Source organism: Myotis daubentonii, chromosome 15 (genome assembly GCF_963259705.1).
Source record: "Myotis daubentonii chromosome 15, mMyoDau2.1, whole genome shotgun sequence".
NCBI classification, from domain to species: domain Eukaryota; kingdom Metazoa; phylum Chordata; class Mammalia; order Chiroptera; family Vespertilionidae; genus Myotis; species Myotis daubentonii.
Genome location: NC_081854.1, coordinates 18,065,146 through 18,082,865, shown reverse-complemented (window position 1 = coordinate 18,082,865; position 17,720 = coordinate 18,065,146). Strand labels below are relative to the sequence as shown.

The following is a 17,720-nucleotide window of genomic DNA, read 5'->3' as shown; positions in this document are numbered from 1 at the left end:
CACACACACACACACACACACACACACACACACACACACCTTGCTTGTGCAGTAGGCATTTAGGCCTGAGCAGAGAAGGACAATAGGCCCATAGGGAAGGTCACCAGAATGGAAAGCCCTGGGTACCTAGCAATGTGCAAAACTGGACTGGGACCTTGCCCCCTGGGTAACCTTACCTCCCTGGGCATATCCTGGTTTTGCAGTTTAGACCCTTTGATCTTTTATATCACTGGTCATGTGGTTCAGGCCCTCCCCTGACCTTTCCTCCCCTGGCATGTTGTTAACCATGTGGATTAGATGCCCTTAGTGGGGAAGAAACCAGAGGATCTAAGAATAGCCCTTCAGCATTAAGCCCCCAGGACAATGAGGTTCTGACTGGCATCAAATACATCTAGGCCTCAGTTGTGTTTCAGCTGCAGGCCCAGAAAAGCAGCAAAATCAGATGAGTCAGGGCATAGCTGACATCAAGATCTACTGCATTGACTAATGACCTTCGACGCTAAAGGACACACCTGATAAGCCAATGAATATTTTATTGGGCTCCTCCCCTGAGACCTCCAGACAACTACCCTCAAGAAGAAGGACCCAGTGGGGCTCTTTCTCTCTGGAACATATCATGGCTGTCCCCACTCCTCTCCTCAAGGCTCTTATATTTGTTCTTTGTCCTAAGCTCCATGGATCCTTCTTTTGCTTCAGTGACTAGTTTCCTGAGCCCATTTCTGCTACATCTCACTTCTACCTCTGTGACTTTCTAAATAAACTCTCTCTTATAATTTGAGCTCTTGACTCTGAATTCTTCTCTTAGCTTAACTCAAGAACTGAGGTTGCTGAACTGAGAACACATCTAACTCTGTAGGTTAACACCTGGTGCCTTTTCACCGCTCACAATTAGACAAGCAGAAGCTTGGGGTGTATGTATCCAGGGTGTCTCCCACAGGTCTGTGTGGAGCGCACAGTAGCCTTCCCACCGCCTTCTCTCATCCCCATTTGGCTCTTATCTTCAGAGCAGAAGCCTGGGATGACATCAGAAATTCTGGTCACTGGGATGCCACCCCGTTGTGTATGGTATTATCAATGGAACGTTCTAAAGATTTCAATGCCCAGGGGCCATGTTAGAAACACTGTTTTGGCAGCTGCCCAGCTGTAGTGGATGCCCAGCCAGAATGAGACCCCATGATGTGCATAGGGAGGGTCTCTAGGTCCTGCTAAAAATGCAGATTCTGACTCATGTGGATGAAAGGGGCCACATGTTAACCTGATGAGCTCAGGGAAGGCCTGCATGGCGGTCTTGCAAACTCAGAGTCCTAAAGTAATCACAGAAGATGATCTGAAATTATACTTTAAGTAAAAGCAGTTGTGGTAGGAAGTTACATCCTAGTTTGGTATCTTCACTGGCAAGGTCTACCATTACCGTAACTGGGCCTATCTGTCTTTTTGCATCTATGATGACATATCCTTGAAATGTTAGGGTAACTTGTAACTTCCCTTTTTCCGGACGTCTTGGGGCACAACCTAATGTGCCTGGGCATCAGGACAGATACCACAAATCCCTTCATTGTTATTGTTATCATGTTAGTTGTTGACTATTAACTACCCTGCACCATCTAAGTATGTGTCTATCAATTTACTTTTTATCCAGCCCCCAAGGTTTCCCCACTTTGCTTTCTCCCGCCTCTCTAATCTTTCACCAATGGATTTCATGTAACCCACCTAGGTCCCATCCTGTGATTGCAATGTATAAAAATAAATGAAAATCACACACGCTATTCTCTGTAGCACTATCCAAAGTCGTTGAGATACTGCTTCCTAGCAATTGTCAACATTTTGGCTTAAATAAACTCCACAAATTCTTTACAGGGTTGAATGTTTTTAAGTTAACATTACTTGGAATATTCATGGAAGGATTCTAAAGAAGCTCACAGAGGACCTTCCAGCAGACCCGGACTTGGTTGTAGGATCCAGCAAAGGCCCATTGAGCCCCCTGGTTCTCGGCGCATTGGGTGAACATGGGTGAGTTATCTCTTGGTTCCAGGACCTTCCTTTTCTATTGGTAGAGGTTTCGACTTTATTTGAGCTGTGTGTTAAAATCGTTGAGGTGGAATTAAAGTTAAGGGTTGACAGAACCCAGGTTAAGGGTTGACAGAACTCAGGCTAAGGCGGGACTGGAGGAAAAAAAATGGGTGGCTCATTTTGATTTTGACTTTTTAATTGGAATTGCTTTCTGAGAGTCTGAGCAAAAAACCCTGGCTGTATAAATGAGCTGAACTCATCAGCTCATAAGATACAAGTGCACATCCTCCCTGCAGTCCAATTCTTGGTTATTCTTAGGTGACTAAGATTCTTTGTGGAGGTGTCAGAAGTGCAGGAACCCTATAAGGAAGGCCCAACTGAACTGTAATTAACTAACTGGCTCATCTAGGGGGCCACCCTAAGGCTTGGTCTTTCCGGGCCTGAACACTTCCTGTTGTTTTAGACAGCCGGAGAGGAACTGAAGCCACACTTGACCCACTAAATAACATATTTAGGAAATTTGCTCAGAATACAGATACCCAAAAATAAAAAAAATTAACATGGGAAATTGTGCCTCCAAGGCCAGAAGCTCCCAAACCCCAGCCCTCATTTAATACTCCTGATAGGAAGCCTTTACTTGCCAGTGCTTTTCAGAAATGGGAAAATTTAACTCGAAAATATCAACTTAGGAATGGGCAAAATGCATTTTTTTTTGGTACCTACATTAATATTTTTCATGCAGAAATTAGAAAAAATATTGGTTCTGAAATGAAACTGAATGACTATATGGGAAGCATATCTTGATTTGGAAATTAGAAGCTTCTAAGGAGAAGAATAGAAAAAATAATTCTTCCCAAAAAAGGATGGAAATTATTAAGATATTTTAGAGACTGTCTGAGAACTATTCTGAAGTTAATAAATGCCTACACCCCATTTCCCTCCCTTCCTTTCTGACCTTTGTTCTAGACTTGCCCTTTTCTCTCCCTTCTTCCTTCCCCTTCTGTCTCCTCTATTACCACTGACTTGAAGGAAAATGAGAATAGGAATTATAACAGTTCCCTTTGGAAAAAGCTGGTCTCAGCTAGAGAGGAACCAGCAATTGTTCCCAAGTTTGACTGGGACAGTGATGGAGTTTCAAAAATTTAACTGTTAGAACATGTAATCCTGGCTATTATGAACTATTCCAATTAATACACCCACTGGTTTCTGAGAGCAAGGCAACAGAATTACTAAATAAGGTCTGCTGTGCAACAGGAGAGGAGTCTTTTGCTGTAAAAAGAAGGTCACCATGAGAAAGACTGTCTAAAAAGAAAACCTGAAGTGTGATTTACAAAGAGGAAATGGAAGCAAACATAGGGCAGCTCCAGGACTATGAGAGGGTATTTTCCCCTTCTCCTTACTAAAATATTGAAATTATCATAAAAGGGAACATTACTAGGCCCTTGGAGATCCTGGGGCTTCTCTATCTGTTCTTTGCCCCACCATCTACGTTTCCCTCTCCCTCGGAGTAAAGCCTCTGTACAAATGGGAGGGGTGTCTAGGCAACCAACGGCTGTTTTAAAACCTGTCCCCTTTCAATTAGGGCATGTTAAGGGGCAACATATTTTACTGGTCAATTCGGTCCCAATTCACCTGATAGAGATTTTAAAATCAGTGATGCCCACATATACTTCCCCATAAACCAAAAAGGGAAAATGATGATTTTAAGGGCACCCCCAAGAAGAAAGTAATCTTGAGGCTGACTGAATGTTTGCTAACCATCTTTTCATTATTAACTTCCATGAGAATCAGAGAATGCTTAACAGGAGACCCACCCTAACAGCCCAGAGACTTTCAGAGATGCCTAACCTTGCTTGCTGCACATGCCTCTGTAGATGGGGAACCAGGCCACAGTGCCTCGAGAGTCCACTTTTCTTTTGGGGTACAAATGCTTCAACTGGTAGAAATTTGACTCGGGTTCCCTCAAGAAAAAAAAAGGGCTAATCTTCTTTTGCAACATAGCCTGGTCCTGCTATAAAGTGGACAATGAAGAGGTTTGGCCAGTTAATGGCACCATTAGGTTTAATGCTACCCTGCCTGCAGCTAGACCTGTTTTCACATTCCCAGGGAAGTGAATGGAGAATGAGGCCTACTTAGATCAATGTGTCTTTTCCATACCTGTAAGCAGTTATGAGTCAGAAATGGCACTCAGCTATATTCTACCTGCAAACTAGATCTCTCTGTAATTGCTACAGAACCTCAGGGAAAAATATACTCAAATAAAAAGAAACATTTCAAACTGGATGAATTAGTTCATCCTTTTGCCAACATTTGCCAATCCTTGAGGGATTAAAGTACTGTCCTTGTTTTACTATGCAGTGTTTTCAGGGTCAGAAGTGTGGCTCCAGAATATTAAAGCCCACTAAATCATTTTACATTGCCCCATTCAGCTCAAAATGCTATAAATGGCTTTCTAAATCCAAAATCCCAGGACCTTTGAGATGCAAATATCAGGAACTCTGGTCTGGGCCATTTTAAAAATACAAATCTCTACAACCTGGAATTATAACTGAAATACAGAAAGGCTTCCTAAATAATGAATGGAAAACTTACAGGAGAGAACCCTGATACCCAAGGACAGAAGTTGGAGACTGCATATAGATTGGTAGGAGGTGCTGAGGTATGAAAGGACAGACAGCAACTGAAGTCCTGGAGAGATATCTCAGCTGTGGGGGAGAGGGCGGGGAGTGCCACTATGAACTCTGGGATCTAATCCCCAAGCTGGGATCCCCAGCAGAGAGCACCAAATCTGGGGAGGGTACCCACATAACATCTAGCTGTGAAAAGCAGCAGGGTGCTGTCTGCCAGGGAGTGGCAGCTGAAAGTTTGGGCACCTTCTTGAAGAGCCAATGCACAAATATTTCCTGTGGAGCCACCCACTTTGTGCTCTGGCAGAGGGAGGGTGAAGTGGACTGGAGATGTGAGAGTAGAACCCAGGACTGGGGCTTGGGGGGCTAGAGCTCAGAAGGCAGACACCCCAAGTTTCCTAGGCTGAGTCACTCCATCATGCAGTGGAAGAGATCTTTCCCACATAGACATTTGTCTTGAGTAGGGGGAAGACATTCAACACACCTATTGGAAAACACCTTGCCCTGAGGCCACTTAAGACTTGCAAATCAAAAACAACAATGAGGTGCCATCTCACACCTGTCAGAATGGCTATCAACAAATGACAAGAGCTGGTGATGATGCAGAGAAAAAGGAATCCTCATGCACTGCTGGTGGGAATGCAAACAGGTGCAGCCACTGTGGAGAACAGTATGGAGTTTCCTCAAAAAATTAAAAATGGAACTTACATTTGACCCAATAATCCCACTTCTAGGGAATATATCCCAAGAAATCAGAAACACCAGTCAGAAAGGATATATGCACCACTATGTTCATAGCAACACATTTACAATAGCTAAGGTTTGAAAACAGCCTAAGTGCCCATCTGCAGATGAGTGGATTAGAAAACTGTGGTACAGCTACACACTGGAATACTATGAAGCTGTAAAAATGAAGGAACTCCTACCATTTGACACAGCATGGATGCATGTAGAGAGCATCACTGTAAGCGAAATAAGCAAGTCGGAGAAAGATAAGTATCACATGGTCTCACTCATTTATGGAATATAATGAACAACATAAAGTGATGAACAAAAATAGAGCCAGAATGGGAAAAATATTTTAGAATATAATATAAGTAATCCTGTTATTTGCAGATTTTTAATATTTCCTACAACTTTTGTGATATGATACTATGTTAGTACAGTTTTGGTAATATTATTATACTTAAAATTCTTTTTTTCTTGAAATATTGTTTATTGCATGAAATGTTATTACATTTAAAAGAATTTTTCTTAAATAATTAGTGTTGATTGGATGTAACATTATTATATTTAAAATTGTTTTTCTTTAGATATAAAACAAAATTGAATTAAAAATCTCTGGAAGATAGCCACCTAAAGAAATAACTTTTAACTTATTTCAACTATTCTTTTCTAAATTAGTAAATTTTAATTAAGGTTATTGAGTTTCTAGATATTTTGAAATAATATGAAATACTGAAACATTGATTGTTAAATAAGCCTTTAAATTTGCCTGCTTTTGTCTTTATTGCCTAAAGTCGGACTGATAGCTTAGGCCCTCTCCCCACTGGCAGTAGGCCTAAGCCAGCAGTAGGACAACCTAGCGCTGCTGCAGAGGCGGGAGAGGCTCCTGCCACCCTGCTGCGCTCGCCAGCAGGTGACTCTGGGGGTGAGAAGGGGTCCTCTGAGTGATGACTGGTGATGGGATCCACCTTCTGTCTTCGGGTGTCACCAGCCTGGTTTCTGCTTCCAGGGACAGAGTCCCAGGAGCAACAGTCTCAGTAGGACCTTCAGTGAAGGGGGCAGGGGGTGTCCTGCGTGTCAGATGGGGGGGGGGGGGACTATGGTAGGAGCTCATGTGGCTGTGAACTCCCTGGTTCTTGAGGGCCATGGTTTTGTTTTTAAAAAAGAATAGTCACTTATTTATACTTATTGCTAAGTAAACTTCTCTTTTAAACAGGAACATAAAAACACAGTAGGGCGCCAAAACCGGTTTGGCTCAGCGGATAGAGCGTCGGCCTGTGGACTGAAGGGTCCCAGGTTCGATTCCAGTCAAGGGCATGTGCCTGGGTTGTGGGCACATCCCCAGTGGGAGATGTGCAGGAGGCAGCTGATCGATGTTTCTCTCTCATTGATGTTTCTAACTCTCTATCTCTCTCCCTTTCTCTCTGTAAAAAATAAATAAAATATATTTAAAAAAACAAAAAAAAACACAGTAGGGCTTTGCACAAGTGGAATTTCGAAACAGTTGGTTTGTATACGTGTCAAAATAAGTTAGAATGGAATTCATCCAGGAGTTTCCAAGTCCCCTGAGAGGCCTCACACCTGTTTGGAAAGTTTGGGGTTGAGGGGGTGAAGATAGGAGCCTTTGCAAGACCATCCTCCCCCACCCCCACCTCAAATTGTGAGTTGTGCTGTCCCTTTCCTTAGCTTCGCCCAGGTCCTAGGCACAGGGTAGGGGGGTTCAAGTATCAAACTTCCAGAGGGTCAGCTGATGGCGGGGCTGCAGGCAGGAAGGAGAGCCCCACCCTGGGGTCCTGAACCTTCTCCCTTGGGTTTCTAAGACCAAGGCCACTGTGCTGGCAGGAGCAGAAGAAGGAGAAGAAAGAGGAGGAGGAGGAAGAGGAGGAGGAGGAGGAGGAGAAGAAGAAGGAGGAGGAGGAGGAGGAGGAGGAGGAGAAGGAGGAGGAGGAGGAGGAGGAGGAGGAGAAGGCACAGGGTTCTTTTTGGTACCAGGGGAGAAAGACGTCCCCTGGGAAGAGGTAGTTGTCAGGAATGATGCTCTGAGCAGGAGAAAATGTCTTCCACAGTGACAAGGTCACTTCCACCTGAGGGTCATTTTGGTGGACACCTAGGCGCTTGGGGGCCTGGGGTCTGGAGAGCACATTTGGGGCAAGGCTCGGTGGGCCCCAGCCTTCTCATCTGTTGCTTAGTGTGAGCTGTAGCAGAGAAGGAGGGGCCCCTGGTTGCCTGATCCCAGGCCACCATGTCCTCCCCTCAGTCCTGATCACAGCCACCCTGAGGCCGGGCTTGGCCCTTCACTAAGGTACAGCCTTGGAGGGGCTGCATTGCAAACCAGTCTCCCACCCCCAGCTGTCCCCCAACCTGGTTCCTGGGCTGAAGTTAGCTTCACCTCCTTCTGTGCCTTTAGGGACAGCTCTGCCTGCTCCTCCCCACGGAGGCTTCAGGAGGCTGGTGGATGCGAGTCTGGGCCCCTGGGTCCTGAATGTGCTATTTCCCTGTCTGGGGCCTGCGGCCTCCAGTTCCAGGGGCAGGAGCCAGCTGGGGACAGGCGAGGAGGCCAGCTGCCCAGGGACCTCTGGCCTCTGGTGGGTGATGCAGAGAGAGTCACTGGCGAGGGGCTGGGAGGGGGTGGAGGGCCTGCCCCACTGCCTCCTCCTGCTTCCCACCTGCCTCCTGAGCCTCCCTGCCAGGAGCTGGGCCCCCAGGACCAGAGCAAACCCCGGAGTTTCCCAGGCCAGGGGGCTTAGTTTGAGGGGCACACAAAGCACACAAGAAAGCTTCCCTTGGGAAAAAGGAAAAACATCTCCATCAGATAAGGTTATGGGTGACACAGAGTTGAAAAGGAAAAATCTACACTAATAAAAGAGAAACATGCAAATTGGTGTCACTCTGCTATACCCTCCAGCCAATCAGAACAACTATGCAAATCAACCCAAAAAAAGATGGTGGTTAATTTGCATATGCAGCCTCGGTGCGAAGACTGAAGGCTCTGGCTGGAGTGAAGACTGAAGACTGAAGAGGCTTGGCTTCTCCACTGCGGCCAGATCAAAGGCTTGGGTCCCGGGTGCCAGAGGAAAACTGGTGCCAGCAGCCAGGTGAAGGAAGGCCTATTGCATGAATCTTCATGCAATGGCCTTCTAGTATAAAATAAATTACCTTCCAAATACTCCCTTTTGCTAATATCTGGTCCTCATTTTCCTTTTTAAATATTGGTCTTGGCTGTCCCCATCCTCAAAATAGGTACTTGTTGCACCTTAAGGAAGACAAATGTCCAGTCCTTCCCCTGACAGTTCCCGTGGGTCCCCAGTGACCTCTTCAAGGTGCCCTGCCCCCTGCTCAATGGGCCTCCACCTGTCCTCGTTAGTGTGGCTTGACCAAGATGTGTCTCATCTCAGCTCATGTTGGGGACACTGAGCTGGGACACACCATGTGTGGTGCCCCAGCTAAGACAGAATTGGGTGACATCTGCCAAAACCCACCTTAGGGAGATAAGATGGGGCCTTTTGGGGGTTGGCTGGGGAAGGCGTCCCCTGGCCAGGTTTGGGTGCCTGTGCACCTGGATCCAGGAAGCTCGGGAGGCACCTGGAGGTAGAAGGCAGAGGTCCTGCCTGCTCTGGGCCTGGGCTATTCCCAGATGAGGGCTCGTGGGTGGGAGTGGGCAGTGCTGAGCAGCTGGGGCTCCAACATCTCTAGAGGCAGGCAGGGGAGAAACAAGGCCTGGCCGGAGTGATGTCTTCTTCAGTGTCTGGGCTCCTGAGGGGCCATCACTTGGCCCTGCCCACACTGGCTGCCCCAGCGCTGCTGGGCCTGCAGACATCTGAGAACCTGTGCCCTTGTGTCCTGTCCCTTACCCACCCTCCCACAGCAGCAGGCCCAGGAGATGCAAACCTGGGTTCCTGTTACCCTTCCTTCCCCAAAAGGCCTGGGGCCTGGGCCTGGTTCACAGCTGAGGCCAGTGGTATAGTCCATTTGGTCTACAAGTCCCTAGTGGTGCAAATGACTCAGTGTCAGGGGAGGGCTCTGCACAGTGGGGCAATAGTTCATTTCTCAGCTGCAGGAACACAGCCTGCAACCCATGGGTCTCACCCCCATGACCAGGCCCCCTCACCTGGTTCTGGGCGGCCCAGCTTTGCTATAGCACGTGGCAGTAGGCCATCTCCTTCATGGCCTGCTCGGTGAGGACGCTGGCCTCGGTGCTGCCGTGCACGCCGCATATGCATAGGCATTCTCCTCAGAGCCCTCCATCTCCTGCTGGCTATCAAGGTCCAAGGGGTCAGTGCCTGTCAGCTCCATTATGGGGTCTTGGCTGTCTAGACCGATGTCCATGATACTCTGTTTGACCGTCATGTGCCGGCTCATGTTGCCCTTGAGGTTAAACTTGCTGGAGCAGTAGGGACACTGGAAGGGCTTGCTGCCTGCGTGCAGGTGCATGTGGCCCTTAGGGCCATGATTTTAGGGAAAACTTACGTCTCTGCATCTGTTGGCTGATCTTGTCCATGTGCTCCCTGACCCTTGGTGCAGCCTCTGTCCTCTGCCTGGGGGACTTGCTGTGGTCACTCTGCTTTCCCCATGGTGGTACATGGCAGGGAGTGGGGAGCTGCACAAGGTCCCTGTGAGAGCAGGTGCTCCTAGCCCCCTAGGAGGACCCTGTGGGACCAAGGGGGCACATGGGAGGAGCCCAGAAGTATCTGTGATGTGGAATTCAGGCTGCTTTCCCATCTCCTTCACCAAAGCCATGTTCCTATGTAAATTTCCTATTGTTTGGTGTGTTCCAATGTCGCCTCCTGGAGGGCATAAGGTGATCTGCGGCTGCATCAGGGATGCTGACCAGGCCCCAGAGGGTGGGAGCTGACCCTGAGCCCTGGGCCAATCACTGTGTGTCCCAGGCTGCCCGACTTCACCCAGGACAGGGTGAGCGCAGGGAGAGGGTGGTGGTTGTCCAGAGGACTCCGGATCCAGAGTCAGGAGAACTAATACCCAGGAGGAGCTCGCTGTCCCTGAGGTTTCAAGGAAGGGCCTGGTGAGGGCTCCTGTGGGGCTTCCAGGAGAGGGTGCTGGCCTGGGGCTCTGATGCCCAGGATGCTGTGTGTCCCCACCACAGCACTGGGCACTGCATCCAAGTCCCCTGTGTCCCTGACTGTCATCTGCTCTAGGCCTCCCCACGGGCCCAGGATTTGGAGCAGCTCCAAGTAGAAACTCTGCAGGGGACCTTAAGGGTCTGGTCCCTCTCTTAGGAGAGAGGAGGCCCCCTGGGACCCTCAGCCCCTCTGAGGTGGAAGCACCCCAGATTCTGGGTTCTGCTGACCCATCCTGCACGGGAAGTTCCCCAGGACATCATGGGCTGGTCAGATGTTTTCAGAGACACAGGCAGGTGACCCCACAGATCAGGGCCTTGGCGCACAGGTATTTTCTTCCTGACTTCCTTTGAGGTAAAGGTGGGCTCCTTTCTTTCATGGTATTAACTCCACCTGGGTCAAGAGTCCAGAGTTTGTGCCAGGTCAGGTGTCACTGAGAAGAGGAAGGACACAGGTTGTTACCAAGATCCAGCCTGGGGAGATGAGATGTCACTCATCAGGTAGAGGTGGGAAGGGCTGTGATTTTGGAGGAATGAATGGGGGTCTGACCCCTCACTGTTAGGAGACCCCTGCCCTCCCTTTTTGGGAAAAACAAGGGCACTTGCTGGCCTCCTCCCTGCTGACACCAGTCCCTGGTCTCCAGGGAATATGCTCTGCCCACAGATGTCACAGGTGGTAGGATTAGAGGGCAGGTTCCAGGCTTTAATGTTGTGGTTTCCATCATTTACTTAATGGTGTCTGTGAAGCAATGTGAGGGTGCAGACAGGCAGAGCTGGGTATCAATCTGTCTTCTGTCTCATCCTCACTGACATTGTCGCTGGAGTGAGGCTTCTGTTCAGAGTCCCTGCCTGGGCACAAGGACTGGACCTTCCCATCTATCATCAGGGGTTATCCTAGATCCCAGCGCCCTGATTCTGCCTCCTGTCACTGCAGGTTCCCTCATCGTCAGACTCCTGATTCCCTCCTTGCTCAGCATGGCCTCTGTGGCACAAGGTCCAGGCACTCAAAGTGCCAAGTGACCAAACCACAGGCCTCAGTAACCCTCTGGACGTCGGAGGCAGGTGCTGGATCAGGGTTGCCTCATGGGAAAGGCCTCCAGGTCTGAGTATCCACCACCTGTGGGGACTGGCAGGTTCTATCATGGTGGGTGGCATGTGGTCGCAGGGTGCACCCAGGAGCACCCAGGAGCTGTCCTGAGAGCTGAGAGCCCTGTGGGTGCTTTCATGCAGTGATTTGGTTTCCAGAGCTTCCTGCTGTCTGTGCACTGGCCTGAAGGCCCCGACTGAACCATAAAGAGGGACTGGACGCTTCCAGCCTTGGGCCAGACCCACCAATCAGTGCCGGTGGGTGCAGGGACATCAGGTCTCAGGGACAGCACACAGGGCGCACACCTGTCTTGAGGGGACCTTAGCAGTTACCTCATCCTTCTGCTGGTGGGAGGTGGTGGGATCTGGGTGAGTGCCCAGAAGTCTCCTCTACTTTTGCTTTTCAGATTTAAAGGGCTAAAGGGTAATAATTCCTACTTACAAACAATATAGGTGCAGAGGCATTGATACATGGACCAGATTTCAGAGGGGAGGGAGTGGGGGCAACAGGAAGAGATTAACCAAAAACATATATGCCTAGCCCATGGACACAGGCAGTAATGGGGTGAAGGCCTGTGGAGGGGTGGGGGCCGGTGGAAGGAGAGAAAGGGCGAAGTGGGGGACATCTGTACTACTGTCAACAATGAAACTTGTTTTTAAAAAATGTAGCTAGCCTCTTGATAGAAGGGACTCTTACATCATTGTAAAATGAAAACATGCACTGGAATATTCTTTAGAGGAAAGCCAATAACCATTTTCCATTTATCAGTAACTGTGATGCAGGTTTAATTTTTCTAGTTTATCATCCATAACACTTTTTGGAGTTTAGGTCTTAGGAAATGGTGAAAGCCACCCATGATCCATGTTTTAGTTCAAGAATGTGGACATTATGTGGACTCTCCTGTGATTTTAAGCATTCATACAGGTCACCTTCTGTGAACACTAATGCCATTTCCCTCTGTCCATTTGTTACTCATCCCTGTACAGACAGAGTCACATTCTGCCTGGAAAGCATCTGACCACCATTGAAAAGAAAGTGTCCAAATGCTTCTGGTTGATGATGATGGCGCTGAAGGTGGAGGTCTGTTCAGGGTGGGCCAAAGCAACAGTTTTTGAGAACTTTTTCCTCAAAATTACCTGCAGAAGGTACCTGTCACATGCTGGGATGGAGGAAGGACAGAAATAGAGGCCGGTAATTTAGGTATCACACCCAAGAGTGGACAGCAGATTCTGCCCAGAGTGTGAGAGGTGGAGGGATGAATGGTGAGGACACTACAAAGGCCCATACCCAACCCCTTAATGAGGGAACATTATAGGTCCTGCAGTTCAGAGAGGGGCCCAGGTATTTGGACAGGAGTTGTCAGCCCACAGGGGCTGGAAATGGGACTTGACTCTGTCCATTTTGGGGGCATAAATTCATTTTTAACTTATGATGTCACAGTGTATGATTCTGAAAATATAGACAAACTCCTATGATATAGTTTTCCTCTTAATAAGACGTTTCTTCCTAAGGATGGAAATGACTGTCTTTACTACTAAGATGCATGAGATGGTAAGAACATCAGAGTAGGCTGTCATATAGCATATGGATTTGTTATGATGTATTTTCTCTTGTCAGTGTCTACAGAATTTCCCCCACCTTATTTTGCAGAAGAACCCACTGGTGTCAATCTGATTTGTGGGCATACCCTTTCACAACCCAGTCTTCCAGCCGGTGAGCTAAGGCAGCCTTCAGTCATCACCTCTAACTATGCCTCCTTCTGAACCTGAATGTGCCCTCTGTCCAATTTCAGCCCCAATCTCACAACTCTGCTGCCCCTTTCTCTCCTCTTCTAGCAGGAACAAGCCACTAGAGGGCACTCACACTCCTCCTTGAGCTCCTGGGGACCTTTTCCATCAGCTGAGACAAATAAATGCAAGTGTTTTTCCTGCAACAGCCCCACCCTTCAAATACTCTTTACATTTGTTCAGGGTGTAGCTCCTGCTTCAGACATCAGGGTCCCCAGGGGAGCCCCTCACATTGGGGTGTGGCAGCATGGACTGGGGACCTGGAACCATCCCCAGGGCCTCACAGTGATGGCTAACCTTTTGAAAAACCCTAATTTAACTCTGGTGCTGTGTCACATATAGAAATTTTTTGATATTTGCAACCATAGTAAAACAAAGATTTATATTTTTGATATTTATTTTATATATTTAAATGCCATTTAACAAAGAAAAATCAACCAAAAAAATGAGTTCACGTGTCACCTCTGACACGCGTGTCATAGGTTCGCCATCACTGGCCTAAGTCATTGTAGAGGGAGATGGTTCAGGGCAGTGGGTAATATAGGACAGACACCCAGGGCCCAGATGTTCCTGCACGAGGGGTGGTCACAGGGGACAATGGTCGTCAGCCAGTGGCTCTGAAGGCCCTGCCACTTAGCATCTGTGCACATGGGCCTTGTCTGGGCTGCTGTGAAATATTTCAGACTGGGCCTTCCTCAGTGGGTGGTGGGTCCTCCTGGGCATTTCAAGATCCTTCCTATTGAAGAATGAGGAGAGATATGTTATTGGCCTTAGAGAGTCACATTTTCCCCAGCGCTGGAAATCATCAGACCACCATTAAAAAGAAAATGTCCAAATGCTGTTCATTGATGATAATGGCAGCCAAGGTGGAGGTCTGCTCTCCGTGGGCAAGGGAGGGTCTCTCAGCACCTGAGGGAGCAGATGGTGTTGGGCTTCGCCATCAACTTCAGATCAGGACCCAGGAAGTGGGAGGGTGTGGATCTCCCTGACCCTTCCCACCCTCCTCAGGACACCACTGCTGGGCTGTCTGTGGGTGACTCAGCCTCCCCTCCCCCTCCCTGCAGTGCAGGACAGGGACCCAGAGTCCCTTCATGTAGAGTGGACCATGAGGAGCCCAGGTGAGAGAGGGCAGGTGGACGTGAGGAGAGAGCCTTATTCCTGGAGGTGGGAGCTGTGAGATGAGGGCTGGCAGGAGGCACACAGCCTGCTTAGCGCCTGCAGCTGAGTCAGTGCGCTAGAGCGTTTCCTCTGCAGAATCCAGCCTTTTCCCTGCGAACATTCCATTACCTCCCCTTCAGTGCTCCCATCTGAGGCCTCAGTGCTTCCCCACTCAGTCCTGCATCAACTCTTTGTCCCCCTCACCCTCGGGCAGCTCTGTCTGCCCAACTACCCAGTCCCCCCAGGGCTGCAGAATGGTCATTGCTGCCCCTGACCCCCCAGTCTGGAGGTGCATTCCTGCCTTCTTAGTCAGCTGTGGGACCAGGCTCTCAGGGTCCATGTCCTGATTACCATCACCTGCCAGGAGGTGGCAGCAGCTGAACAAGGGAGAGATGCAGGGACAATTGTTATCACCTTGTGTGTCTGCAAGTGGACATGTGGGGAAGGGTGCTGCAGCAGGGGAGAGGGGAGGTGGCACCAAGGAAATGATGGAATTTCCTGCTAATTTAGATGTTGGTAGTGTGTGCCTTGGGAATTTAACAGAGAGTTCATGGATATTTTCTTGGAGATAGATAAGAAGGTAGTTGTAACTCAATTTCTGTGTCTTCTCTCTTCGTTTCTTGATGAGTATGGCTAATGGTTTATCAATTTTGTTTATCCTTTCAAAGAACCAGCTCTTCGTTTCATTGATTTTTGTATTGTTATTTAGTCTCTATGGTATTTATTTCTGCTGTACTGTTTATTATTTCCTTCCTTCTACTTACTCTGGGCTTTTCTTGTTGTTCTCTTTCTAGTTCTTTAAGTTGTAGGGTTAAATAGTTTATTGATGATTTTTCTTTTCTTTTTTTTCTGTTTTTTTTTTTTTTTTTTTTTTTTTTTAGATAAGGCTGTAGTGCTATGAACTTCCCTCTCAGGACTGCTTTTGCTGTGTCTCAGAGATTTTAGGTTGTTGTGTGTTCATTTTCATTTGTTTCCAGGAAGTTTTTGATTTCTTTCTTGATCTCGTTGGTAACCCATTGAGTGTTTAATAACATGCTATTTAGCTCCCAGGTGTTTGAATGTTTTGGGTTGTTTTTACTGTACTTTATTTCTAATTTCATTCCACTGTGATCTGAGAGAATGCTTGATATGATGTCATTCTTCTTGAACTTGTAGAGACTTGTTTTGTGTCCTAACATGTGGTCTATCTCTGTGAATGTTCCATGTGCACTTGAGAAGAATGTATATTCTGCTTTGTTGGGTAAAATGTCCTATAAATGTCTGTTAAATCCATCTGATTCAGTGTGTCCTTTAGAGTCTCTGTTTCCTTGTTAAGTTTTTGTCTGGAAGATCTTTCCAGTGATGTCAGAGGGGTGTTAACGTTCCCCTACTATGACTGTATTGTTGTCAATCTCTCCGTTAAAGTCCTCTTGAAGATTTGTTACACATTGAGGTGCACCTATATTGGGTGTGTATATGTTTACCAGGGTTATATACTCTTGTTGGATTGATGTCTTTAGTATTATGCAGAGATCTTTGTTGTCTCTTGTGATGACCTTCATTTTGAAGTCTATTTTGTCAGATATGAGTATTGTTCCTCCAGCTTTTTTTCCTTTTCCATTTGCATGGAAAATATTTTCCCGTCCCTTCACTTTCATCCTGTGTGTGTCTTTTGTTTTGTGGTGGATCTCTTGTAGACAGCATATATTTGGGTCCTGTTTTTGTATCCATTCAGCTACCCTACACCTTTTGATTGGAGTATTTAATGCATTTACATTTAGGGTTATTATGGAGAGGTACTTATTTATAGCCATCTTAATTCTGTATGGCTAGGTTTCTCTCTCTGTTTCTTCTTCTCAGCAATCCCTTATAGCATTTTATTTATTTACTTATTTATTTTTATCTCAAGAGAAACTATTTTAAATATAATAATGTTAAATGCAATAAACATAAATTATTCCAGAAAAACGATCTTAATATAATATTACATACAATAAACATTAATATTTCAAGAAAATAGGATTATGAGTATAATAATATTATCAGAACTGTATAACATAGTATGATATTGCAAACATTGTGGGAAATATTAAAAGTCCGCCAATAACAGGATTACTACTATTATATTCTAAAATATTTTCCCTCTCTGGCTCTATTTTTGTTCATCAGTTTATGTTGTTTATTATATTCCACAAAAGAGTGAGATCATTTGATATTTATCTTTCTCCCACTGGCTTATTTCGCTTAGCATGATGCTCAGAGCTGGTTCTCTGGCACAGGCCACATCCACAGGGTCTGGGGTCTCAGGTCCTGGAGGAACTAAGACGCCACGTCTGCTCTGGGGATGATGCGGCAGTACACCTCTGTGTTTGGGTTGAGTAATTCCTGTCACAGAAAGAAGAGATCTCTGAGCCCTGCAGCCTCCTCAGAACATGTGCCGTGTTTCACAGGCTCCATGGGGGCTGACTGTGCAGGGGTGTCTGTCCCAGGGCACCGCCCTCCTGCCACCCTCTGTTGTTACTTTTCGCTGCCCTTTCCTGAGGCTGGAAGCACAGCCAGGGCTGGGCTGAGGGCAGGTCCTGGGACCTCTGGGACCTGCAGAACAGAATGTTCATAATCCACACTCACCTCATAGATGGGGCCTGTTGTCTTGGGGTCGGGTAGGGGGCCCTGTGCAGGGGGGAGAGAGGGCATCAGAGGATGGGGAGGGAGGATTTTCACGGCAGGACTGACAGCTCTGCCTCCTGAGTAGCTGCCTTCACACCTGTAGCCCAGCACCCCAATTTCAGCCCTCACTGCAAGCCTCACCTTGTTAGTTGTGACCCCTGATTGGTCTTACCATTGCCCACTGTGCTCCATGCTGGACTCCAGAGTTATCCTCAGACTCTGGCTCTGCACTGTTCACCCCTGATGTGAGGGCCCCACTAGGCCAGGGCAGGCTCCCCTTGTGCTGGCTGTTCTGGGGAAGGGGTCTGTGCTGTGTTGAGAGGTTGGAGGGTTCCCCTGCCCTGACCGTGGGTCGCTGAAGCCCTGGGTGAGGGAACAGTGAGGTGATGGACTTACCGGGAAGGCAGAGGGACCCTGGCCTGGGATCAGAGACAGGAGGAGTTAGCACCCAGAGGGGAGGAAGCTTTGGTCTGTCCACCAGGGAGGAGGTGGTTCTTTAACTTCCAAGGGCCAGGGGTGAAAGGTCATCTCCCAGGGCAAGGTCCTCTGGCCATTTCAGGGTCCACTGAGGGAGAGGTAGTGACACATGACACAGCCTATAGCTC

The 17,720-nt window shown here is 47.7% G+C and overlaps 1 protein-coding gene and 1 long non-coding RNA gene across 2 annotated transcripts in view; both read right to left on the bottom strand.

Moving 5' to 3' along the window:
- Window positions 1-17,720, bottom strand: part of LOC132216800 (sialoadhesin-like) — a 162,922-nt gene that overhangs the window by 12,445 nt on the left and 132,757 nt on the right. The window lies entirely within an intron of this gene.
- LOC132216807 (uncharacterized) lies at window positions 16,698-17,525 on the bottom strand. Its single transcript, XR_009448800.1, has 3 exons — window positions 17,512-17,525; window positions 17,077-17,118; window positions 16,698-16,833 (listed from the first exon to the last, which is right to left on the bottom strand). It is a non-coding gene; the product is annotated as an uncharacterized LOC132216807 (long non-coding RNA).